The sequence below is a fragment of the Thamnophis elegans genome, chromosome 6, assembly GCF_009769535.1.
Source record: "Thamnophis elegans isolate rThaEle1 chromosome 6, rThaEle1.pri, whole genome shotgun sequence".
Classification (NCBI taxonomy): domain Eukaryota; kingdom Metazoa; phylum Chordata; class Lepidosauria; order Squamata; family Colubridae; genus Thamnophis; species Thamnophis elegans.
Window position 1 is genome coordinate 85,367,235 of NC_045546.1, and position 27,951 is coordinate 85,395,185.

The window sequence follows — 27,951 nt, forward strand, 5'->3', positions numbered from 1 at the left end:
TCTACCGAACCGGTTAGAAGAGGTTCCACCAGTGGACCCGGAAAACAGGCCACACTTACAGAAGAGCTTCCAAATTTTTTTTGAAACCCACCACTGGTCCTTGGATATGATTCGAACCTACTCTGTGGGTGTGGCCTCCCTTGTGGGAGTGACTTGCCACCCATGTGACCAGATGTGAGTGGCTTGCTGCCCATGTGACTGGATATGAAGATGCTGACTACACTTGTCAGAACCACCTTAAATTACCTCACACACAGCACTGGCATGCATAAGAATATGATGTAAACTTGTTTTTTAAAAGGCATCTTTGGTTTGCGTTAAAGCAACTTCAACACACGCAATGTTCTGATTGCACCACAAACGCAGTAGTCATCCTTACCTTTCACAGAGGCACTGAGTTTTATAAATATAAGCATGATAGTGTAGAACAATCATATCCAAGGACCAGTGGTGGGTTTCAAAAAATGTTGGAACCTCTTCTGTAGGTGTGGCCTGCTTTCCGGGTCCATTGGTGGAACCTCTTCTAACCGTTTCGGTAGATTTGACGAACCGGTTCTACCGAATAGGTGCAAACCGGTAGGAACCCACCTCTGCTCTAGCGCTACCCATTCACCCAAACCAGTAGGAACCGTCAGATTACCACACTGATTAAGGGGACATTTAATTCTGTGTTCTGAAAGTAATTTCTGGGTAGGCAAGGAGGAAAAGAATATTAAAAACTGCAAGACTAATCCCAGCTTTAAAATCATCTCTGTCTCCTTCTTTAGCCTATGTTAAGTTTCTTCTATGCAGGCATCACTGAATTACTTTTCCTTTGCTTTCCATTTTCCCCCTAAAATTCTTTTAAGTCCTGCTAAGAATAGAAGACAGACTTGAGCACGAGCTATTTCAAAGGTCTTTGCGATACAAAATGTTGAATGAGCAATGAACACCAGCAGGGAATGACTGCTGTCTGTAACAGCGAACCAACCTTAGCTCAGTCAAGTTACTCATGTGATCCAGATAACTTGATTTACACCCCACTGTTTTGTTTAGGGAGTTGGTTGTTATCAAGAATGTCGTTGCTTTAGCATAAAACGTGATTTTCCTGAACCTTTTGAAAGAGGATGATAGATGGAAATGTATTTTTTTCTGTAAGCTCCTGGAGTACAGCAATAATAAATCAACTGAACATGCATTAAGAGGAGCTTCCTCCTGGTTCGGAATCAATTTCTTGCTTCAAAACCTCCACAATATGCCCTTATTTATTTTTGTTTCTTCATTAATGCTCTGATATTCTTTGGGTACAGAAATAGATACAGGAACTTTTTGAAATACGGGGAACCCTAAATATAGATGGGTTTGGAAATGTGTTTAGTATCGATTACTCTTTCAATACATAAGAGATTATTAATAACAATTATTTGCTTGTTATTCGCTGGAAAAAACAATGGAAGTGAATATGAGGGTTTCTGCTAAAGGAATTTGTAAGGAACAAAACAAAATAGTGTTGATATGACTAATAAGCTTTCTTAACTGGAACTCATACATCTCTAAGGGCCTTAGAGATATTTGAAAGAATTTTGTGAAAGGAGAAAGAGAGAGGGAGGGAGAGAGGGAGGAAGAGAGAGAGACAGACAGACAGAGACACACACACAGACAGACAGAGAGCACTAATTATAGTTATTCAAATTTTCAGGTGCAAAGAACTGCATCTCTGGAGAAATATATGCCCTGGAAACAAAGTATAATTTGTACCAAAATCAGACTATTCCCTATTGCCTACTTAAATGGCAACAGGTTTCTAATATAGTATCTTTTTAAAATGAAGATGTCTGTGTTTCAGACTGGACACTCTTCCATGACCTTTCCATATGCATGGAATCAGTCAATTTGTCTGTCTTGGTGGCATTTTCAGGTCTTAATGAACCCTTGATGTTTTTCATTGGACATATTTAACAATAAACCTGGGGATGTTTTGCCTACAAAACACATTCAGAATCATTATGGTTGATGATGAGAGTCTTTTTTACCTGCATATATTTGATGAAGACTTAAAAAAATGTTCTACCCTCAGGTTTTAACTTGGCTGACTTTCTGACCTAAGGTTCACATCTTGAAAACGTCAAGAAATGATGAAGACGACGACATTAATCAATATTATGAAATGTATTTTATATTTTGTTAGACTTTTGGCATACCTATCAACCTATCATGACTGATTAGATTTGAAAGTTCTCCAATTCAATGAATGGGGCCAAGATTTCCAATGGCCTCGAACAATTTCTTCAAAAATTAATTACCAGCTTACCTTATTCACTAAACTGAAGATATTTCTACCTAAGGAAAGAAAATTCAGTATCAACCAAAAGATGCTTGGTTATGGGCTTTTCTGTTTCCATGAGTCTCCTATTGAAGAAAAGGAAGATAATCCTTATCAGAATGCTCAGTGTCTTGGTAACTAGTGGAGCATCTTTCGTGATCATTCTGAACCAAATGCAGTATATCATGAGGATAAGGAGAGACATCATAGTTTGTCAAACAATATATTTCATTTAGGGTTAATTCCCCAAATCTGTCTTTCCTTATAATGAGCAAACTGTTAAAGAAGGTGCAAATTCTTCTCAATAACGTGGAACAAAGTTCAAGTTAATGAAGATTGTCCCTTTGAATCTCAAACTAGATATTCAGTAAAGCTAAAATGTCTACCAACTAAATTCTAGGCCCAAAAGTGTCAAAGTGGTGGCCCATGGGCCATGCCAACTTCAGCTCCATGAATGGGGAAATCATCATGAAACATCACATGATGGAAATGTGATACCACAAGTTTGACACCTGTGCTCTAGACAGATGAAGGGAAGGGGGTTATTTGTAGCAAATTTCTCTATTGCATCCTGCTTTTTTTTTCAATGAAAACCTATGACCTGATTGATAATCTTGAAATGTTCTTTAATGCAGCTAATATTATGTTGCAAAGGAATTTTTCATCATCCTCTACCTTCTTAGGATATTTATCTTTCTTGGCTAGCATTAGGAATGCCTAGTTTTCTTTCTATAATTAAGAGCATTTTTTTTCCGATAGCTACAGATTGATTCTTTCAAGCTACAGCTGTTCAACTGCATTAACTATAAGGGAAGTATAGTTTAAGCCATGGGACAAAAGCTTACTACATTCATAGGACTCAAAGAATATGATAGAATAGAGTAGATAGAAAGAAATGGGAATAGGAATAGGAATAGGAATAGGAATAGGAATAGGAATAGGAATAGGAATAGGAATAGGAATAGGAATAGGAATAGGAATAGGAATAGAATAGAATAGAATAGAATAGAATAGAATAGAATAGAATAGAATAACAGAGTTGGAAGGGACCTTGGAGGTCTTCTACTCCAACCCCCTGCTTAGGCAGGAATCCCTACACCACTTCAGACAAATGGTTATCCAATCTCTTCTTAAAAACTTCCAGTGTTGAAGCATCTTCTAATGGAGATGGAGATCTTCTAATGCACTTTAATAATTTGCCTGTAATTGTTACATATACTTGGACAACACAGTGTATCCATTTTTCTTCTTGACTGCATCTAATGGAAATGTTTAAAAAACATTAAGTGTTACAAAGGTCTTAATCAAATGACCACTTTCCTACATAACTCCCCACTTATTTTTGTTTCACGGGGGCCTTTAGAAGAATTGAGTTTAGTGGATTAGATTTCCAATCAATGTGGCAGCATTTTGGCATTGGTTCTATTCCTGCTCCTATACATAACCGGGCTTCCAGTAATAGGAGGGATACTTCAACATGTCTTCTGATGCTTGCAAGAGTTTTCTTTTTAACTTTGAGAAAACATCCTAATTGGATAAGAATCCTTCTATCATCAGTCACAGCTTTATAGAGTAATGTTTAGTTCAGTGGTTTTAAAAAAAATCAATTATTTTTACATACTTAGATTTTGAAGAATCAGGGTTTTAAATTTTACTTCTATTAGCCGATAACCTGACATTGCCCAGATAATTATTTCTAGGGAGAAAATGTCAGGACCAAACATAATTTCTAATGTTGGATTTCCCCCCTTACCAGAGGGAGCCCCCTTGTAGAGTATTGTGAAGCTGTTACCATGGCAACTCCACTGTGCTGCACAGTAGAAGCCATTTTAAGCACAACAGGTTGTATCTTAACAGAACACACACCCCAAGGGGTTTTGGGAGGGTCTTACCTCCACAATATTTGTTTTCAGAAAGTAAATCATTTGTGTACAAGTTTGGTTGAAATTGCTTGGGGTGTTCCACACACACACACATACACAAAACAGCTGTTTATGTGTGTGTGTGTGTGTGTGTGTGTGTGTGTGTGTTTGTGTGTGTGTGTAGAAGATAAGAACTATAAAAGAACTACCAAGCCTTTCACAAGCAGATTCCCAGCCCACATTCATTCTAAAGTATTGAGAAACATTTGGGAATCCCTGAGTTCTTCTCATCTATTAATTAGCATGTAAATAAAATACAAATGCAAATATTTTGTTTATTTATTCCTTTCTTATCAGAATTGGATGAAATAGGGAGGATAACAGGAACAATATATGTGCAGAGGAAGCATTCCCTAGGTAGGTATTTGAGCCACACACATTTAAAATTGGTTTTTAAATTCTACCTTTTTTCTTTTCATTAGAACAAGATGACATTTATAGGGAATCAAGTTCACCTCTGAAGACTGAAATATGCCAAATTTAAAAGAATTAGATGGTGACATTTCTTACTATCTTTCTTTCAGTTGTGGTTGCATTAAAATTTCAAAAAACTTTTTTTTTTTCAGTCAGAATGAGATGGTATTTCATCAAAGATGTGACCATGAGCAGGATGTATGGAATGAGTTGTATTTGTGGAAAAGTTGTGCCCAAATAAGTTAAAGGTTTTTGTACAAAAGAAAGACAATGAACCTAAAATAATCATGCTGCTGGTTTTGCTAGATGCCTTATCAAAAGTCACTTTGAAAGGGGCAAGAAGTAGTCTTTTTAATGTTCATGCCTTTGCATCTTCAAAGTTAAATACCAGTGATGTATCAGAAATACTGGGTCTGGACCCAATGGATGGAAATACAATTACACGCATGTCAGAGTGGAGATTGGTGGTGGTGGGAACTTTATTCTGTGCAGTAAAAGGATACAAGAGGATTTCTCTCAGAGTAGACTAAATAATTAGGAGCAGAGTCTTAAAGCCTTTGTCTATCACTAGAGAAAAAGATTTGCACCATCTCAGTCTATATTGTTCCATTTTGCATAGGTTGGACTTTTACCTGAATCAGATCACAATCCTAATTTTAATCCCATTTAGATTTAAATGTTTTACAGATAAATCCTATGTAAATAAAGTTGGAAAAAGGAGGGGAGGGAGTGCATCTTGCCTATATGTTTAGTAAAAATAAAAAATAAACTGAAGCATTATTGCATTTTTGCCAGAAATTCTTTCCTCTCCCTACTACTTCCTGTAATAATTTAAATGATTTCTTCTTACTGTTATATTATTACAAATCTGGGCAAGTCGTTATTAGATATCTGGGATTCTTTTCAAGACTTATTTTCTTTGTTATGACAAGTAGTTGTCATATGTAATGCCAAACTCTCTCTCTCTTTTTTTTTGACATGTTCAACTTGTTTAACATAATTGTTTTAGGAAGGGCCAAGCTAGATATAAGAACTCTCATGATATTAACTATCAAGTACTTAAAAAAAACACCAGTCAGCTTGGAGAAGGCAACTGGGAACGATATAAACTGATCAAAGGATAACAGTTGCTTTGTGGATAAAGGGTGGACAAGATTTTATTTGTTTAAATTTGTAACTGCCACAAATATTGGTACTTTGAAGAAATCCATCACTTGTAAGTAGATCGTGACAACATAGTCACACTTCTAGTCTACATCTATATAACTTGTCCAGATGATACCAATTGGTAAAAATTGAGCATTATTACTGATCAGTTTGTATGGTTCAGTAAACATTTACTTAAGTAAGTATAGTTCAATTCTACTTGAGAGACCGCCTGCTGCCAATTACCTCCAATAGACCGATCAGATCCCACAGATTAGGCCTCCTCCGAATTCCATCCGCCGGCCAATGCCAACTGGTGACTACTTGGAAGAGAGCCTTCTCTGTGGCTGTTCCGACCCTCTGGAACGAACTCCCCGTGGAGATTCGAACCCTCACCACCCTCCAGGCCTTCCGCAAAGCCCTTAAGACCTGGCTGTTCCGACAGGCCTGGGGCTAAAGAGCTTTTGCCCCCCTTCTCGAGTGGTATGGTTGTTGTGTGTTTTTAAATTTTGTATTGTTATGTTCATCTTTTATCCCCCTGTCTGTACCCCCTTCCTTGACTGAATTGTGAGCCACCCTGAGTCCCCTTCGGGGAAAAGGGCGGCATATAAATGTAATAAATCCAATCCAATCCAATCCAATAAACTCTGTACTTGAAGGAACAAATGAATCTTGAATATACAATGGAGAAGGGTCCACTTAATTTTATTGACTGCATGGTTAATGCATTGCTCCAAATGCTATGCTTCAATTTACTACCCACAAAACTACCATGTAACTTGTCCACAATAAATGATATAGCTACCAAACAATGATTGGCTTGAATCGAGGGTACATTAATGGTATGGTACATGGTCAATTCATCGTTCTGAAAATGGAGGTAGGTAACTGGAAACTTTTCCAAGTCAATTTGAGGCAAAACTAGGATATGCAAAATACTTTGAAAACTGTATAAACCATAGGATTTGCATCACACATGTTTTCTCATTTGTTCCCTTGCTCCCCCCCCCCCGGATGCCTCTCCCTCCCACCACACATTTCTTCTATCAGTATGAACTCATAGTCACCTCTTAGAATTATTGTATCACTTAATTTAAAAATCATTTAATGGGGAAACAGCTGACCCACACAAGCTACAACTGAACATACCTTGATGAATGAATAAATCAGTGAGCATGGAAAATGAAATCAATTCTAATATGGTAAGGGAATCAATTGCTATTTTATTAGGAGAAATTAAAATGATGCTTAATTACTTGAAAGATTAGATTGTATTGTAAGCAGATCAATTAATTGTGTGTTTAAAATCCGATACTATCAGAATTTGCTGATCCCTAAATTTACCCCGGTGCTCATTTATCAAATAGTTATAGGCAGAAGACAAAACAACAGAGTTTCAGAAATAGAACTTGATATCTCATATGTACTTTTGGAAGGAATTTGGCTGACTGGAATAGAGGCAGGATTGAATACAGAAAGCCAGAGTTATATAATGAATCATATAATAGATCATGCCTAATGCCCGGAAGAATTTGTATGTCTGGCTAAATGAAGTGTTGTACCAATCAGTATAATCCTAACTTTGATCCCACTCCAAACATTTGCAGTTTATGGCCAGCTCTATTTTTCAAGTAACTGGAAATCCACACTTCCAATTTATACCTACCCCCCTAGGTAGACTATAAGAGAAGCATTTCGTCATAATGTCCTGGACTTTCTGAGTTTCCAAGATCTCCATGTTCTACCTCTGCCATAGAGACATGTTGACACAAAAGCCTTTTTGGAAACACTTGGTTCAACGGGCAGTTTGCATTACACTTGCATCTCACTGAACTCGATTGGGTTACTGTTCTGACCCCCCTCGTCCTACACCAAAGCACGCCAAGACAAAGATACTTCAAGGATTTATTAACACACAGACAAGACCTTGGCAGCAATCCAGCACAGACTAACCTTGGCAGCAATCCAGCCTGCCAAGCTAGCCACAAGAGTTCTCCAGCTCTAGTGAATACGTTGACTCCTGCAATGAGCATGTGCACAATCATTCCTTTTATGGTCTTGAGAGGAGCCTAATTACCACCAGCTGAGTGCAATTATCTCCTGTAACTGCGCAACTGTTCCTTATGCCTATTAGCTCTTCGTTGCCAGGCATCCAGGAACAACTCCTTTGTCTCCTCCCCACTGCTCCAATGCATGACTTCAGGATCATACTCCCTTGTCTCCTCCCCACTGGTCCAAAGCTCAGGCGCCTCCTGGTGGCCAACCAGCCTCTCTGCACCCTGCTCAAAGTTGGAATCCTGTCCAGGGTCCTCCACATCTCCAGAGCCGACTCATAGGGCCCCTCGCTGTTGGAGTCTGGTGGCAGCTCCAACGGCTCCTGCTGGGCCACAACAGGTTACTACAAGAATATGGGTTCTTCAATAGGCCAATGTTTCCTTCCTTATTTTTTTTCTCCTACACAGAACACTTTGCCTGCCAATCACAAATAGTTAATGTTGGATTCAATAGAACTATCAAGTTCAGTTGAAATGTCAAGCAATGGAAACATAGTACACTTCATAGATACATTAGGAGACCCAAGCATTTAATAAATGGAATTCCTTTGAGCAGATTAAGTTCCATACCAGTCTCCTGGAAAAAAAAACCTGTTGCTTGAAACTTTCATCTTAATGAAAGAAAACATTTTGGAAGTTTAGAAAAGTTAACTTCTGTAATAATGTGAGCTAAGCATGTTCACTGCTCGTTCAATACTAGTTATCTGTTCTGCCTAAGGACTGCACATTTTCTCCCCCCAACAGTGAGTGATAGTGATTTCTAGTGGACAAAATTTAGGTTTGCTCAGCATGGTATTAGAGAGGGAAGTGGATGTGTTACTGAACATATAAGGGCCAAGGTAGAGACTGGTGCAATCTAGCGGCTACCTCTGGCTGAATAAGGGAAACTCCAACCACAATGATCAATTATTTTAATAAAATAATGAGTTCCCAATTTATATTCTCAGTGGAATCAATTGAACATTCAGAATTCCGAAGGAAATAACAGAGGAGATATATTCACAGAAACAGAGCTGCCGTAGAAGAGGTATTGTTCCAGGCTATATAATTTCAAAAGATCAGGTAACATAACAAAGATTATTTTCTTGCAATTAAACAAAAACAGTATGCTCAGTTGTTCTCTTTAATTACTCCTATGCAGTAAACCAGGGCTGTGAAACTCAAGTCCCACGGTCCAGATCTGTCCCACTGGATATGTATATCTGGCCCATGGGGCTGCCCTGGAAACAACAAAGGACTGTCTCTGTCAGTGAAAATGGAGCTCAGGAGGACCATGCATTGTCCTGGCTTGTGACCCGACAAATGCACGCATGACAAATGCACGCCGACAAAACTGTGGCGAGAAAACCACAATGTCATAAACGCACCCACAACAACGCGCCGACAAAAAGGCACCCACAAAAGCGCGATTTAAGTTAAGGTAAGGGTTAGGTTTAGGGTTAGGTTTAGGGTTAGGTTTAGGGTTAGGTTTAGGGTTAGGTTTAGGTTTAGGGTTAGGTTTAGGGTTAGGGTTAGGTTTAGGGTTAGGTTTAGGGTTAGGTTTAGGGTTAGGTTTAGGGCTAGGTTTAGGGTTAGGTTTAGGGTTAGGATTAGGGTTATTAGGTTGTTATTACTTGTTTGTTGAAGGCACACTTTTGTCGGCATGCTGTTGTCGGTGCACTTCTGCGCTCATTCGTCAACGCGATTTTGAATTTGCGGTTTTCTCGCTGCGGTTTTGTCGGCGCGCTTTTGTCAAGCGCGCATTTGTCGGTGAACCGTCCTGGCTGAATACGGAGCTCAGTTTTCATTGGCAGAGCGCTCAGGCCACCAAAGATGCCTTTGACATGAATGACATCAAGCTGGCCACACACACTCTGGCCACACAGACACACGGCTACAACCACACCGGCCCCAAGGTCAAAAACAACCCTCGGTGAAATGCAGTTTGACACCCTGGCAGTACACCATCATGATCAGCACTTCCACCATCACCACTCTTGTTAGACTTCTGTTTTCCACTCAACTACCAGTCACTCTTCTTTGTAGGATAAAAAAACAGGAAAAAAATGAGGCAGCCAAAGGGAGACAGGTCCTTGAAATTCTGTTTTGCAGTGCTAAATAGAGTAAAATAAAGTACTGTTTGAGGCCTTATACACCCTATTCTTCTATACACATTTTTTTAAAATCTTGAACAGAGGATTTCAGGAGATTGGACACTGCTCACACAAGCCATAAGCGAGATAGGGGCTTCTTCGTTACTCAGTGTCTTAAACCTATCCTGATAGACCCATAGAAAATGGCAATGGTTTATCTCAGTATGAAATAAATCTTCAGCTAATCATTTCCACAGCTCAGACTGTCATTTAAGACATAATCAGAGAGCGAGCCATGATTTTCATAGTAACTCTTCTGCTTTACCAGGAGAAGATTTGTATGAGACTTTAAAAAATAATAATCTTGATCCTATTTTCCTTTCCAAAGAGAGTCAATGTTACTTGCCACTGTGCTGGGAAAGTAAGTTACTTCAGCCACATGCTGTTGTTCAGCTACTCAATAAGCACATCTGAAAGGAACATTTAATGCTTTATCCAGCCAGAGGAACAAATCTAAGCATGGGGATGTAAAAAAAAAATCCTCTTGAACTTAGCCATGGAAGATTCATGAACAAACACATCATGGTTGATGTGAAAGCAGCTCTGTTATTGTTCTGGAAGTATCTTAAGAACTTGTTAGGTCTGTGGTATATCCCAGGGATGGTGACATTCTGAATTTAGGAATTTGGCCATAGCCCACTCTTGTGGCCCAGCAGGAGCCGTTGGAGCTGCCACCAGACTCTGACAGCGAGGGGCCCTATGAGTCGGCTCTGGAGGATGTGGAGGACCCTGGACAGGATTCCAACTCCGAGCATGGCGCAGAGAGACTGTTTGGCCACCAGTGGTGCCTGAGCCTTGGACTAGTGGGGAGGAGACAAGGGAGAGTGATCCAGAAGCCAGCAATGAGTTGTTCCTGGATGCACGCCATTGAAGAGCTAATAGGCGTCAGGAACAATTACGAAATTACGGGAGGTAATTGCGCTCAGCTGGTGGTCATTAGGCTCCTCTCCAGACTATAAAAAAGACTGCTTGTGCACATGGCCCTCTTGCATAAGTCAACGCATTGACTAAAGAGAACAGTTGTAACTAACTTGGCAGGCTGGATTGCTGCCAATGTTTGTCTGAGTTGCTACCAAGTTCCTTATCTGTTTGTTTGCTTGGCTTTCAGCCACCAAGATTTTGGTCTTGCTATTAATGTACATTCTAGTTAAGCTTGTCTCAGCATTCGTTACTGGACGGAGGAGGGGTCAGAACAGCCCACTGGTTTAAACACTGCATTTTTTCCCATTCTTCCATGGAAGTCAACATCTTGCGGTGTGTTTCTTCAATCTTGGATGTTTAAGATAATGTTTCATAATGTTTTGCTAATGGTCTCATATGATGTCAGATTATTTCCATCTGGTCCTCTTAACTTCTAGCCATCACACAATCTCCATTTCTATCTTCTCTTTCCCATCTTCCAAGAAACATAGAATTGCAGGAGTCGAGTCTCCTCTTTCAAGATGGGAAGTCATGCGTTCTCCCTCAGTTTCTATTCATGGGCCATATGGAGGGAAAAGACTTTCTATTTCTATTTCTCATTTTTCCTGCTGGGGGATATCAGGAGGAGGAATTCTTATTTCCCCTTTGGCAGAAACCAGAGCGTTATTTCCCCTTTCATTCTGACCACAAACCATGAGAGTGGGGAGAATTTCCAACCCTCAGTCATTTTGATTGATGTTATTTTGATACAAATTTTTCTGCAGAATAGCTTTCCTTGATTGTTTACTGTTTGTTTTAAAGGAAATAATGGCAGAAGATTCTAGCAAGGCAATTACATGCTGTTAGTTTCTGAAATATATTAGCTATCCTACCTCCTGAGTAGAAAATAGCTTTTTTCTATTCCACCTCCTTCAGATTCACACAAAGTAAATAAGCTCCATTGGCATACCTTTTTTTTTTATTTCTTTTGCATTTATTTTTCAAAAGATAAGAAACCAGAGGCTTGAACAGAAGCCTTGGAGGTAATGAACTGAGGCCAGGAATGGCAGCAGCAAACAGTGATGGAGAATGGAGAAACAGGTCAGAGCTGGAATCAGAGCTGGGTCTGGAAGCTCGAAACTGGGGACAGGCTGGGGCAAGAGGGCTGGATGAATGCTTCAGAAGCAGCTGCGAGCTCACCATTCTGTGGAAAAATCCAGAGCAGTGAAGAATCCCAAGCAGTTTACAAAAGTCTTGGAAGCAGTGGAGAGTCTCAAGGAATCTGTGGAAGAGTCCTGGTGGAAACAGAGCAGTGGTGGGTTTCAAAAATTGTTCGAACCTACTCTGTGGGTGTGGCCTCCTTTGTGGGAGTGGCTTGCCATGCATGTGACTGGATGGGAGTGGCTTGCTGCCCATGTGACCGGATATGAAGATGCCGACGACACTTGTCAGAACCACCTTAAATTACCTCACACACAGCACTGGCATGCATAAGAATAGGATGTCAACTTGTTTTTTAAAAGGCATCTTTGGTTTGCGTTAAAACAACTTCAACACACGCAATGTTCTGATTGCACCACAAATGCAGTAGTCATCCTTACCTTTCACAGAGGCACTGAGTTTTATAAATAGGAGCATGATAGTGTAGAATAATCATATCCAAGGACCAGTGGTGGGTTTCAAAAAATTTTTGGAACCTCTTCTGTAGGTGTGGCCTGCTTTCTGGGTCCACTGGTGGAACCTCTTCTAACCGGTTCGGTAGATTTGACGAACCGGTTCTAACGAATAGGTGCGGACTGGTAGGAACCCACCTCTGAAACAGAGAGTCCCAGAAATGAGAGGGCCAACAAAGCTGGTGACCAGAACTGGAGGCCATGAGTGGGCTATGGGCCTCAGAATCCCAGCTGATCCTGAGCTCAGAAATTGACAGCAGTGAAAAAATAAGACTAGGAGCTGGTGGGGCCCTCTAGAATTGGACGTAGGAGCAGACTACAGAGCCAAACTACAGGTTTAAGCAGGCAGGATTTACAGTGGTAAAGTTAAATTGCAAAACCAAACTGCAGTAGTACAGAGAATCTAAGGAATTTGACAATTTGATTTCAGGTTGGACTATTTCACTCATGCCTTAGCAGAGATTAATTATGTGACCTCAAGTCAGTGTCTGCTTTTAGCAACCATATAGATAGATCTTATCCAGGATGATCTCTCTTTTTTTCTTACATTGCAATTGTAGTCAAGTCCATCCATCTTCTTCTATCATCATCCTCTTCTTCTATTTCCTTCTCCTTTCCCAGGCATTATAGATTTCTTTGGGAGTTGGGTCTTCACATAAGGCCTAGACATTCCTTCCTCGAGTGAGAATTCTGGATTGATTTCTTTGTTTGGCATTTGCAAGAAAGCATCAATGCCCCTTTTATCTTGTTTCTTGGAAGTGTGATATGAAAAGTAATGCCTTATGTAAAAGCAACACTGTTGTCCTACTTTGTAAAAATGTGCCACATAGTGTCACTGGAGAATAGGACTCATGATTTCTTAGCAAAATTCCAACATCTTTTAGTGTCTTATGCATGTTTACTCCAAAGCTCATTCCACTGAGTTGAGTGACACGTACTCTCAAGTAAATGTGCACAGCCTTCATCTAGCTGATCTTAAACAAGCATTTGAAATGACAGAAGGAGCCACAGAGTTAGAAGAGGCCATTAAGATCACTTCCGTCCACCCGCTGCTCAATGCAGTTTTTGACAAAAGTCTTATTTACCACATAAAGTGCTTTCAAACATGGTCTCCAGCTGTTTAGATACACGTATCAAATACAAACATGGAGTCCTGAATGGCATTTGCTGGATTTTTAAACCACCCTTTTTGTTTTGTTTTGCTTATTTATTTATTTATTTATTTGGCACAGAGATACGTAAATACACAAAGATGAAGATAAACATTAAATAGCATTCTACATTCACCCAAACCTGGAACTTATTTTAACCAAGGATCCATAAGGTCTGCTTCTATAGATATTTTTATTGAATACTATCAATTTCAGAATGTAATGTATACATAGTAAGTTTTCCATCTTGTGTAGAATATAGCAGGCAAGTCTCATCCATCTCACCAAAACACTTCTGAGTCTTTTTGCATGCTGGTACTGTAAATTTGACATAAAGGAAAAACTTGTCAGTTTCAAAGAATGGAGGAACTTCATAATTGTAGCTACTTTTAGGTGTACATCCTACCTTTCCTCCAAGAGCTAAGATAGCCTAGTACAGTGGTGGGTTTCAAAAATTGTTCGAACCTACTCTGTGGGTGTGGCCTCCTCTGTGGGAGTGGCTTGCCGCCCATGTGACCGGATGGGAGTGGCTTGCCGCCCATGTGACCGGATATGAAGATGCTGATGACACTTGTCAGAACCACCTTAAATTACCTCTCACACAGCACTGGCATGCATAAGAATATGAGGTAAACTTGTTTTTTAAAAGGCATCTTTGGTTTGCGTTAAAACAACTTCAACACATGCAATGTTTTAATTGCACCACAAACGCAGTAGTCATCCTTGCCTTTCACAGAGGCACTGAGTTTTATAAATATGAGCATGATAGTGTAGAATAATCATATCCAAGGACCAGTGGTGGGTTTCAAAAAAGTTTGGAACCTCTTCTGTAGGTGTGGCCTGCTTTCCGGGTCCACTGGTGGAACCTCTTCTAACCGGTTCGGTAGATTTGACCAACCGGTTCTACCGAATAGGTGCGAACTGGTAGGAACCCACCTCTGGCCTAGTACTTTGCTCACCTCCAGTGTTATTCCTACAGCGACTATCCTCTGAACTAGGTTGAGAATGGATCAAAGAGACGGTATAGTTCTGAGTCATGTATTGAGCTTCTAATTGCCATCAAGAGATGAAATGCAATTTATTATTGTTTTTCTCCTTCAAAAGAATAGTACAGCATATTTTTAAAAATTGCCATACCTTTACTTATCTTAGTAGTTTCACTTGGGTGCTGAAAACGCAGTATAAGGAGGGAGCAGGGAGATAATTTAAAATGACCTTTTTTTCAAGCTGTATCTAATTAATAAGACGGAAAAGTTAAAACTTGGGAAAAGTTAGATGAACAATAAGAGTAGCTGCAAGGGGTGTAGTAATATTTAAAATGGGAATAATTTAATATGATTGATGGTAACTGTAGATACGCTGTAGGGAAGGCTGAGAACTGAGACGACCCAAAAGTGACTAATATAGACTCTGAAATGCCTTCAAAGATATGGCAGATTGCTGGAAGAGTAGTTCAATTTGCTTAGGCAATCATTCCAGCATATGGGGATGGGGGTGGGAGAGGGAGAGAGGGAGAGAGGGAGAGAGAAGAGGAGAGCTTGTCTATCTTTTTCCTAAACGTACCAATGCTATCAACTTCTCATTAAGACAGGAACAGCAATATGTCAATGATAATTCATGTGCAAATCCAAGATCAGCATTTGTGAATTCCAGCTGATTGAAATGAGAGGTGTCTCTAAATTCATTTGGGCTTTGAATGTAACAATTGTTCTTAGAACTCATATCGAAGCACCTTGCGGTCTGGTTTTATATTTAGTTTTAGAAAGAATGAAGCCTTAGCAATTGCAGAAGTTTTCTTTTAATCATTTCTTCAGGGTCAGCAGAAAAAGGGAGTTTTGAACAATTGACTTTGCTCACTCGATATTGTTTCTTACAAAGCAATCTCAACCGAGATTTATAAATGGACCAACTTTTCACTGGTTCAGAGTAATTACTGTTACAATTCACAAAATGGAAGACAGCCAATTTCATATTATAAGGAGCATTCTGTTAATCAGTTTGTAGCTTGCTAGATTAATATGACTGCTTTCTTTCTTGAAGGGCCCTAGAGAGCTTCTAAAAGAATGTAATTACATCCTTTCATTTGTAGGATTTATTTTGTTGAAAATGTACCAGTGGTCAGTTCTGTTTTTAGTACAATCTAGTGAGTATATACATGTTTATGCCCACCCCACACATAGAAAGAATTTCATAAATCTAGATTTGTTAGCTTCTTTTAAGTCACATAAAAAATATTTACAAGTATTCATCGAAAACAGTCTATTGTGGGTTTTGCTGGCAATTTTATTTTCATTCCTGATGTATTCCTGAAGAAAATAACTAACTCCATAAGGATTTTTTTTTCAACTCTGTAAGATGTATTACTGGGTAACTTCATAGCATTCTTACTAAACCTGGGTCCTCTGAAATATCACAGATCTCCCTCATAATGTCCTGTGTAAGGGTATTATCTAAATTCCTTTTTTCTGATAAGTGGCAAGGATTTCAACATTCTAGAATCTTCCCTTTCAGGACACCAACACTGCCTTGGATAAAGAGAGGAAGGATTAATCTTCTGAACTCTCTTTAAGACCAATGACCCAAGCAGTCTCACATTGTGTCCTCATTTGTCCTTTTGGGGGACAGAAGGAGAAACCCGTGGCAATATACTCTTTCTAAATGAAAATAGATTTTCTCTTAAAGGATCTCTTTGGACAGTGGGACCTCAAGAGCTTGAGAAAAAGTAAACAAGGAATTTTTCCCATAAGTTCTACAGAATTCACTGTTCCAAAAAATAAAATAAAAACTTCCTCCTCCTTTTTTTGGCCATTTGGATTATACCAGCATGTTAGAAATAAATCAGCTGAGCTACTAAAGTTGGCCACCATTGGGGAATAGCCTAATATTGATCTGAGAAAGTTTCCTAGGCACAACTACAGTATCTTCTATCTATATACTATGAACACTTTTGTGTTGTGGCCCGGCAGGAGCCGTTGGAGCTGCCACCAGACTCAGACAGCAAGGGGCCCTATGAGTCAGCTCTGGAGGATGTGGAGGACCCTGGACAGGGTTCTGATTCCAAGCAGAGCGCAGAGAAACTGGTTGGCCACCAGGTGGCGCCTGAGCCTTGGATCAGTGGGGAGGAGACAAGGGAGAGTGAGCCAGAAACCAACAGTGAGTTGTTCCGAGATGCATGCCGCCGAAGGGCTACTCGGCGTCAAGAACAACTACGTAATTACAGGAGGTAATTACGCTCAGCTGATGGTCATTAAGCTCCTCTCCAGACTATAAAAGAGACTGCTTGTGCCACACCCTTCTTGCAGAAGTCAACGCTTGGACTAAAGAGAAACGAACTTGGCAGGCTGGATTGCTGCCAGAGTTTGTTTGCATCGCTGCCAAGGTTTGTTGGACTTCCTGCCAAGGTCCTTATCTGTTTGTTTACTTGGCTTTCAGTCACCAAGAGTCTGATCTTGTTATTAAAGGACATTCCATTTTACGCTTGTCTCGGCTTTCGTTACTGAATGGAGGAGGGGGTCAGAACACTTTTGTATTTATCTGTTTATACCCTCAGGTTAGCTGAAATGGTGCACAATACCATTACAATTTTTGAATCAAGATACCTAAAATTTGCTAACTTAAAGGATGCATTAAAATCCAGAACCCATTATTCTTATAGAATTCACATTTCAGACCAGTTTTATTTGCAAGGTTCTGATTGCAAGGTCAATGGGGAAGCCAGCAGGAAATTGGAAGTCAGTCCTGCTGCCACTGCTTTGTTGTCTGCCTGGGATCATAGGTAAATATTGACTTACTATTGAAGTTCACTTGCCACTACAATTGTTTTTCTATTTTTAATATATAGTCTTCTGGGATGATCATGGGACCACTTGATATTTGGTTAAGAAAAATATGGTTAGTCTTAAGTTTACATTATTACATTATATTCTGGTCACATCAGACTGACCCAACAGGTCCCAGAGTTATCTAGGAGTCTGTTTGCTTTACCAGTGATTTTTGGTTTTGTACCTTTGGGGAGAAAGGGTGTGCAACATTTGCAGGCTGCTACTCACCTGCTAAAAACAAGCAGCATACTTGATAAGTACAGAAACTGTATAAATGAAAAGTTTCTGTGACATACAGAAGTTGTTGAGTTTCTCTGCCTTGCGTTGACTATAGAATATCTGCCCCTTCTCTTTCAATCAATAATGTCTGTTCTTGACCCACATATACTGACTATGTTCCTTCACGTAAGTTCAAGATCTCATCCTCTCTATAACAACCATGAGATGTTCCACTTACAGCAATATGAAAGTACATTATCACTTATGCTTGGTAAACATATAAGTGATTACTGTTCTGAGTTGATGCCAAATTGCTTTATATTACTGAGTAGCAAACTCTTAAAGGTAAATGTCTTTGAAATTGTAGGTGAATCACAGGTGTCCATGGTAATCTTATAGATGTAACATTTATTTCTCAATTACCTTCTGTTGCAACAAAAGATAATTCTGTTTTGGGGTTGCAAAACAGTCAGAAATGTAGGGCATATTTTATGGATTCAGATGATGATTTAATGGGCACTTTGTACCGAATAATACTTGCTTCTTAGTTTTATTAGTTATCACATTTCCATATGGCAAAAAAAAAACCATTACCATTCACTGGATAATTGTAGTTGGGAATCTTACTAAACTATCAGTTTAGTAGGTCAAATGTGAAAGAGTAGTGAAAAATATTTGCTGGTTCAAAAAAAAGTTTACAATAGTTGGCTTCATCAAGATCGGTGAGAATCTAGAGAATATGATTATCTTTGGATATCATTCAAAATAAAGTGAAAGGAAGTTAATCATTTGCCATTTGCTAAATGAAGTATTTTCATTTTCTATCTCTCTCACTCAAAAGAAGCAAGTCAAGAAAATTAGATGAGATGTGGTTATGATGAATACTATTAAGTTTAATTGGCCTTTGATGGGTCACTTTGATATCTAGCAGTTACCCTAGTTTCTCCAAAGTATCTAGAAATGATCTCATAAACCATTAAAATTGATTTTTGGCTAAATTAAGGATGGCTTGAACTATTATATCACAATTTACGTACTGCAATGGTTGAGGTGTAACATAGCCATGGAATTGTGGAAGGGTTATATAAATATGTTGTATTTTTTTCCAGGATTGTAAGGATACTTTGGACTCCACTTGTCAATCATAGGAGTCCACGTGTAACTACCATGTGACCAAAAATCAAAATCTGCATCATAGTATCATGACACAAACTCTGTCCTTTGAAACTGCAATGTAGTATTGGATGGAAATGTATGTTTTTGCCTCTAGGAACTAATAAAGAATTTGAAATTGTGCTGACAATATGGTACTGCCATAACGTCAATTATACTGTGGAAAATTTTATTTTTGTAAGCAAAAATAAAACAGGCCCCTCATCATTAACGTTTGTTTTCATTTTTCCCGTTTGAAATATATAGGGAAATAAGCAGAGGTAAAGTGTCTTTGACATGAACTTAATTTCTGGTGCTTGCATGGATTTAAACTTTAATAGGATTTGTATGCATGAATACAATTGATATGATATAAAAATGTTTTGCCCTGTATTTTCTCAGATTTTTTTTAAAAAATCCTTGAACTTGTGTGCTATCTTAGTAATTTCCATGGGAATTTGTAGTGGTTTCCCATCTAAGTACATTCCAAGATGGATCCTTTTTAGGTTCTGATCTCAGAATATCTGCCAAATACTGATTTTTGGATATCACAGCTGTTCTTGGTTTTTTTTTCCTTGTTGGGATACAATCATGACTATTTTGTTCTTTACATCCCAAGTCTCTGTTAAGCCAAACAATTCATTGGAGACCTAGTTTTTATTATTGCAGTTTAGCACTAGTGATGTTGTCTGGGTTCCAATAACACATTTATATTGCTGTCTTCCAAAACATTGGCTTGACATTAATTTGTGGGGAACAAATCTACAATTCAACCTTAGTGTAAGGTTTGGATAAATGCCTATTAATGAATGAATGAAATCCTATTACGGGTTTCTTAGTAAAATCTCTTTAGCACTTTCACTTGGTATAAAATTAGGATAGCAGCTAGACTTAAGGCTCTATCATTTGAACCTTTTATGTAGCCTCCATAAATATAACCTTCTATACAACAGATCACTTAGAGAAGGACTAATCAATTAATATCTTTGAGGATTTGGTTTTGCAAACCAGTTCCAAAGCCAATCATATCTATCATTTGTATTAGGACTCCCAGAACTGAGCAGCAGAACTCCTGATGTTAGGAGTTTCTTTGTATCTTTTCTATTATCAAATATCAAAAACATCTTTGTAGTCCAGAACAGATAACTCTAACTTATGTAACTAATTGGTGATAGAATCAGCAAAGTATAACTGGTAGAATTAGATTTCATTTCCTAGTTTAAGTCAACTCTCCATGTGCCTTCAAGACTAGTGCATTCAAAAGTCCTAAATCTTAAAGAACCTGAATGAAACCTGATAAACACTTTAGAATGAGCTGGTCCGCCATAATATGCACAATTGCCACTATGGAATTCAGGTATCCAGTATCACTTCAAGTCCTATAACCATGAAAGCCTATCCCTCCTGGCTTTTTGATAGAAGGCATGCTCCTATCAGCCTAAAGTGATGAGTAGATGTTGGGCATCCATAGCATTGTTGATGAAACAGACCAGATCATGTCGATATCAAAAATACAATTGGGAGACATGGGAAGTCACTACTTTAATGATGTAGCTAAGGATGACTTTAGCTGCTTCAGATATGGCTGGTGATGAAAGGAAAGCAATTTTAGGAGAAGTTGTCAAAAATATTTTCAGACATATTAAAATTTCTGTAGACTTAATGTAATCACTATAATCCTTCCGGCATCTTTGCAGGCTAATCGTGTGTCGCTTCCTCTCCTCCCAATCTTTCTTAGAAGTGTCGACATTTCTAATTGTTAAGGCATTAAAAACCAAAGTGCATCAAATGCTCTGAAAAATCTCAGAGTCATTATTTTTATATTGGTTTGTTTTTCCTCTTGCAATGCTCTTGATATGTTTTAGTCTTTGGGTTGCACCTCTTACACACATCAGCTGACTTTGTAAAACAGATTCTCTTTCCCCAGGGAACATAAATTAGATGGGTGGCATATGATAAGTGAAAGTGAGAAACAAAAAACTTCCAGAAATCATTAAACCAAAAAATACTGTTTTTTAATGAACAGCAGATCTTTAAAATGTTCAGATTTAAACTTACACAGGCAGGAGTGTCATAGTCTGAATTTCCTTTTCTTTCCTTTTCTTTTTTTCAAATATATATAGAAACAAAAATTGTGCAGATTTTTCTTGAGTTGATTAAAAAAACTGAAAATGTGGGCCCTACCCAGGACCAGCTAATCTGCAGTGTGCCTAGGGAGAAGTAAAAAATATTATCTATATATTTTAAAATAATAATAGTACCAATAGTAATAGGTGCCTTGGGTGCAGTCCCAAAACAACTGGAGCAACACTTGAATACCATAGGCATTGACAAATTTGTCATCAGTCAATTGCAGAAAACAGCTTTACTTGGAATTGCTTCCATCCTGCGATGATATCTGTAACACCATCAAACATCCAGATTGGCCTATCCCAGATCCTTGGTAAGGACATGATAGGTGGGCAAAAATGCCAAAACCCAGACTGAACATCTGGCTGACTGTGTTGTTGTTTTTGTTGTTGTTGTTATTATTATTATTATTATTGTGTGGTTAATCTTTGGTGAGATTCACAGCCTTTGGGGCTGGTTGGTAGCTCAACAGCTCGAGTCCTAACCAAGGACCTAGGAACTGTTAAGGTAACGTCGGAGGATATAAGCTGTTCCAAGTAGGGCGGTTTTTTGTAGAATCAGAATGTTCAAGTCTGATAAATTTAAAATTTCCAAATAGTGAGGTAGCCCTTTAGGTATTGCCCCAAGGGCTCCAATTACAATCGGGACAACACACGATTTCTTTTTCCACAGTCGCTCAACTTCAATTTGCAAGTCCCGGTACTTTGTGATTTTTTCTTGCTGTTTATCTTCAATTCGTGCATCTCCAGGTATTGCAATGTCAATGAACCATACTTTTTGTCTTTTCAACTATTGTTATGTCAGGTGTGTTGTGGGCCAAGTGCCCCTGAAATTTTTTTGGCACTCATATGAAATGTCATTTTTAATACAATTATTTTATGGATGCAGGGACATACAAAGGCAAAAGGACCTAGGACCAACTAAAATCACAATCTGGTGCTAGCCCTACCAACTTTATTGACACTTTTGTGATCCTGTTGCAATGGAGAATATCCAGGTTTGTACTCTCATTTGAACTGGCTTTGGTATGCATACAATTTGAGGATAGATAGATTAATCTGTTTCCAGCACATATTCATTTTGAATATGTTAATTCAAAAGTCTATTCCTTCTTCTTTCTGGAATATTAGCATTAAAAATCAATATGAAAGTATTTATGTACTTTGAAAAGAGGGCCAAACCCCACACTATATCATCTTATCCCTACTTCCTATCTAACCTCACAGTGAATTGCTAATTTGATTTGATAAGGCACATTTTAACATAGACGAAATTAGCAAAAGACATCAGTTTACCCAAATAAAAAAAAATCCCCTCAAGATATAAAATGTTCCATGTTGTATCAACACCTGAGGTGGTATTCAGAAGATTCTGACCAGTTCTGGAGAACTGGTAGTGGAAATTTTGAGTGGTTTGGAGAACCAGTAAATACCACCTCTGACTGGCCCCACCCCCATCTATTCTCTGACTCCTGAGTCCCAGCTGATTAGGAGGAAATGAGGATTTTGCAGCAACCTTCCCCTGGAGTGGGGTGGGAATGGAGATTTCAGTATTCTTCCCCTGCCACACCCGCCAAGCTCTGCCCACAGAACTACTAGTATTATTATTTTTTAATCCCACCACTGATCAATAGATCTTCCCAGGAAGGTCTTTACTCCCAAGTTCATCAACTTGACTCAGAACAATTATGGATTATAAACCCCATAGGGAACTCTCCAGTGGGCACCTCGAGTAAACCAATTGCACTCTATAGGATTCTCCAGAAGGTGGACTAGATTGTGTACTTTCTAGGAAAGACTGTTTCTATAAAAGAAAACACCTCAGTAACTTGATTTGTGACCACTTTCAGTAGCTAGGATTGGGCCTATACCTCACTCATGAGTAAAGACTCCTCTGCTTCAAGTGGCCACCTCCAATCAACATTCTTCCAAACCCAGCTCAGATTTGATTTGTTTTTTTTTTTCCTTCTTCTTCTAGCTGTACATATATATCTGAAAATCTTTTGGGACAAAAATATTTATAATGATATATTAACAAAACTTGGGGTTTCTTTTATAATAACAATTACAAACCTAGCAAACACAGTTTGACTTAACTAATTTATTTATCTGGAAAAAATACACCAACCTTTAAAAACTAAAAGGAAAAACATATTCTATAATTCGTATTTTTAAATAGATTCACAAATCTTTAGTTAATTTTTTTTATTTCAAAATGTAGTGAACCATGAATGCAAAGGATCAATATGATTAATTCTCACACTATGAGGTATTGATCATATCCAAATGTGAATTCATAGAGATCAAATATTTCAAGAAATTCATAAGGCCAGATATCTCAAATCTTTATCAATTATTTCCCGAATTCCCTTGGGACCTGATATTTCCTCATAAAACTTTCCAGTTGGTCTTAAAGACAAACAGAATCTAGGTCAAAGACTTTTCTGTATCTGATGTTTTGAGTCATAAAACGAGCTTTTTGCCCTACATTTTCTTCTTCAAATGAACATTTCACTTTGACTTTCCTCACATAGCTACAAAGTCTGCTTATATTCTTACTGTGGGGGAGATTAGATTGTTCAAAAAGAAACTCTTTCCTCTTATCCTTATCACTTCTTTGCCACTGAAAATACAAATCCCTTTGATTACTTGATCCAAGCTATCTTTACCAGATAGAAAGAGGATTTCTTATTGGCTTTGGAAAACAGTCCAATTACAGGCATTAAATGGCAGGAAGGAGGAAGGGAAGCAATGCCATTGAAATGTTAAGCTTGCCTGCTCAGAAATAAGTGCCACTGAGTCAGAAGGACTTATTCCCATGTGTAGAATACCACCCAAAAGGAGCAGAAAGTCTGTGTTCATTATTGTAAAAGGAAAAGTATATACCACTGGATGAGATTTAAACAGAAAGAACAAAGTTACAAATCAGCTTGGGCACAAGGAACTCAAACTGTCTTCAAGGCCAATTGCTAAAACAGCAAAGGACCAAGCTATATTATTTCTTAGAAGGGAGAGTGTAGAGTTATACAATATTCCTAAGAAGGTCCTCTAAGTTTGCTCCCACTCTCTCTGAAAAATATTTTGCAATCAAATCTAAAGCAGGGCCCGGATCTAGATTGGGAAGATCTTTTTGCAATGGCCTTTGTCATAGTCATCAAATTAGAAGTTTTACAATTCTAGAGATAAATTTTATTTTGTATTTTATTTGTCCTTTATATAAATATTACATTACGGACATCTCAAAAAGATCTAGGCTACTGATAATACTAAGGAAGCTGGGACTATTCAACGGGGTATTCAAAGAATCTAATAAAAATGTCAAGATGTTATGATACAATCAAAACTGTTGTTTTTTTGTACTTCTGTGATCTTGACTTCTTGTTACAATAGCACAATAGCAATAGCAATAGCAGTTAGACTTATATACTGCTTCATAGGGCTTTCAGCCCTCTCTAAGCGGTTTACAGAGTCAGTCTCTTGCCCCCAACAATCTGGGTCCTCATTTCACCCACCTCGGAAGGATGGAAGGCTGAGTCAACCTTGAGCCGGTGAGATTTGAACAGCCGAACTGCAGAACTGCAGTCAGCTGAAGTAGCCTGCAGTGCTGCACCCTAACCACTGCGCCACCTCGGCTCATCTCTGCATATACTCCCAGATCAGTGATGGTATCCGCTTTTCTTCACTACCGGTTTGGTAGCGGGAGCAGGCACATGCACAGAAGTCCGTGATGATGTCTTGTGGGAGGGGGGCGGAGTCTCGTGCTGCTGTCACTACCGGTTCAATCAAACACCACCTCTTTCGCAGAATTGAGAAATCACAGCATACCCGAGAGACCACATCAGAAAGAAAGCAAATCAGTAGCTAAGTGTAGTTACTAATAATACTGTATCATTCTTGTATCCAAGATTGGTATTTCCTAGGGCTCGGCATGGATGGTGTTAAAAGCAGAATCTCTGATAAAACTGTGTGTGTGTGCGGGGGGTGTTCTGATTTTTTAATCTTCTATGACCGTGCTATGGGGCAAAGTTATGTTATGCATGTTAAATTGCTGAATACTAGAATGCTTCAAATTAATTTGGAGAGGTTCTTAAAGGCAATGAGGGCAAGGCAGTGGCTTCTTTCTGCCCTGCCCAAAGCCAAGTCTATTAATGTAGCCAAATTATCTCTCTTCAATATTTAATCTCATTACATAGATACTTACATCATTCTATAAGACTATATTTTTCACTCAGACATTTTGCATTAACCATATAATACTAAACTGAAAATTAAAAACTGGAAATTGTAAATGAGTGCAATTCATTCTGGAATTCAGAAGGAGAGAAATTCACGTGTCCCACAAGTCAACTAAGTGACTTTGTGTTAGTCCTTCTCACTCAACTCTAGGAAGGAGGCAATGGCAAAATCACTTCTCAAAACCTTGCTATGAAAACTGTAGGGACCTGTTGAGACAGTGTCGGAGAATTGGACATGATTGAACAAAAAGAAAAATAGTAATAATTGCAGAATTAGATGGAATTTTCAAGCAATGATGACTTTTCAGACAAGATGAAGCCAATAAACTTCTTCAGACTAAATAATTATCAGCATACCATGGAAAACCTCAAGGAGGAATTAGAATAGGCCATCATACTGAGCATGGATGACAATCAAACTCCCAGAATAAAGAAGACATCAGAACCTAAATGGTGGTTAACATGTCTAACCACTATCTACCATAGGAAGGTCTGAACTGTAACACAGATGATGCTAATCAGCTAGAATTCTTTGCAGTCTTGGAAGGAGCATTTCAAACTGCAGGACTTTCCACAGAGCTGCAAGAAAGCATAAGGCAAACTATTTATATCACAGACCAGAAGAAGACAAGAACAAAACCAACTCAAAGCAGAGGACGATCCAACAAGAGAACTCTCAAGGACCTTACCAAGAAAGGTCAAATCACTGAAGAAGAACAGTGTGGATAAAAAAGCAGTTGGACCCATTCTCCCACACTTCAGTGGTGGGTTTCAATTTATTTTACTCCCGGTTCACTTGTGCACATGCACAGAAGCAACTGGGTGGGTGGGCGGAGTCTCCTGCTGCCACCACTACCGCTTCGCCCAATCTGGGGTGAACTGGCAGAAAGCCACCTCTGCCACACTTTTAAGGAGACCCAAAATACAAACCAGATATATCTCTCCATCCAACTATATCAGTGGTTCCCAAAGTGGGTGTTATCGCCCCCTGGGGGGGCAGTGGGATGACTTGGGGGGCATTAAGAGGCAAGGGAGGTGGCAGGGGGGGCACTAAGAGGCAAGGGAGGTGGCAGAGGAGTGCTGGAGGTGGCCCCCTCGCAGGGCACAATTCTGCCTGGGGCTCTGTTGGCCACCAGTCAGCTGAGCACTTCCGGCAGGGGTGAAATTCAGCCAGTACTGACTGGTTCTCCTGAACGGTAGGACAAATTATGGGCAGTTCGGAGAACCGGTAAAATGCACCACTGACTGGCTCCGCCCTCACCTCCTGCCCCTCCCACTCACTCCTTTTTGTAACTCGCCTGCCTAGCGGCACAGGTGCTGGTGCTGCTGCTCCCTGGTTCCCTCGCTTATCTCAACCACACAGCCCAGCTGATCTCTGCCCGGTGATCATGAAGAAGTCATTACACATTGTCATTACTGCAGTTAACAAAATTAAAGTACACGCTCTCAATGATCGACTATTCAGAGAGCTCTGTGTTGAGAATGATGAAGATTTTGATCGTTTGCTGTTTCATACAGAAGTTCATTATCAAAAGGCAACTTTGTGAGAGGTTTTTACAATCTTTTTGACACTGTTGTGGAGTTTTTTTGAAGACAAGAATGCTTTGCTCAGTGGAGAACTCAAAGAGATCAGGCATGACATTGTTTATTTATCAGAACTATTTGCAAAGTTCAATGAAGTAAATTTGCAGGTGCAAGTAATGAGGTTAATCTTATTAAGGCCAAATTTGTCATCTCTACGTTTATTTCAAAGTTAACCCTATTCAAGTACAATATAGGCCATCGCAAGCTATACCAATTTCTGAGCTTGTCTGAGATAGAAGAGAGAAAGGTGGGATACAAGATGATGATCTTCAATTTTTTTTGTGACCATTTGGACATGCTGCATAAAGATATGTCTGAGTGATGTCAGGATCTTCTTTTGATGGAAATTCCAGATTGGGTGAGAAATCCATTTTCAGATACTGAGGAAGATGGGATCGCGGAGGAACAACTCATAGAGATGCAAAATGACATTGAGCTGAAGCCAAAGTTTAAGAAATCGTACCGAGTTTTGGTTACAGAAATTAATTTCTGATTGCTATCCTGCACTATAGACAGTGGTTAAAAAGCTCCTTGTTGCATTTCCAACATCATATTTGGTGATCATATTGGTGGAACGTGGCTTCAATGTGGTCATTCAACTTCTCTCCAAGCAAAGAAATTGACTCCAGATTACTGAACGTGGTGATTTAAGACTCCTGCTAAGTGACTTAAAACCAGGCATTGGGAAACTGGTATCCCTTCATCAAGCCCATCCATCGCATTAAGAATTTACTGAACAGTGAAGTAGTTACTAAATTTTACTGAGTTTACTAAGTTACTAGTTACTAAGGTTCTTGATAAATGACTATCAGACTTTGAAAACCTGGTATCACTGGATCATGTTCAACAATTTTGTTGAATTAACATTAACTAAAAGGTTTTTAAATTGGATTTTGAATAAACGTGCAATTAATTGTTACAGTTTTGAATTTTACTGTTACTATCTTCCTTCCGTCGTGCAAACCGCCCAGTCACATGACCTCCCAGCCACACCCACCAAGCCACGCTCACAGAACCGGTAGTGAAAAATTTGAATTCCACCACTGGGTGTGGGGCACTGAGGATCAGTTTGTAGCACTAAGGGGGGGGTGGTGGACTGAAAAAGTTTGGGAACCAC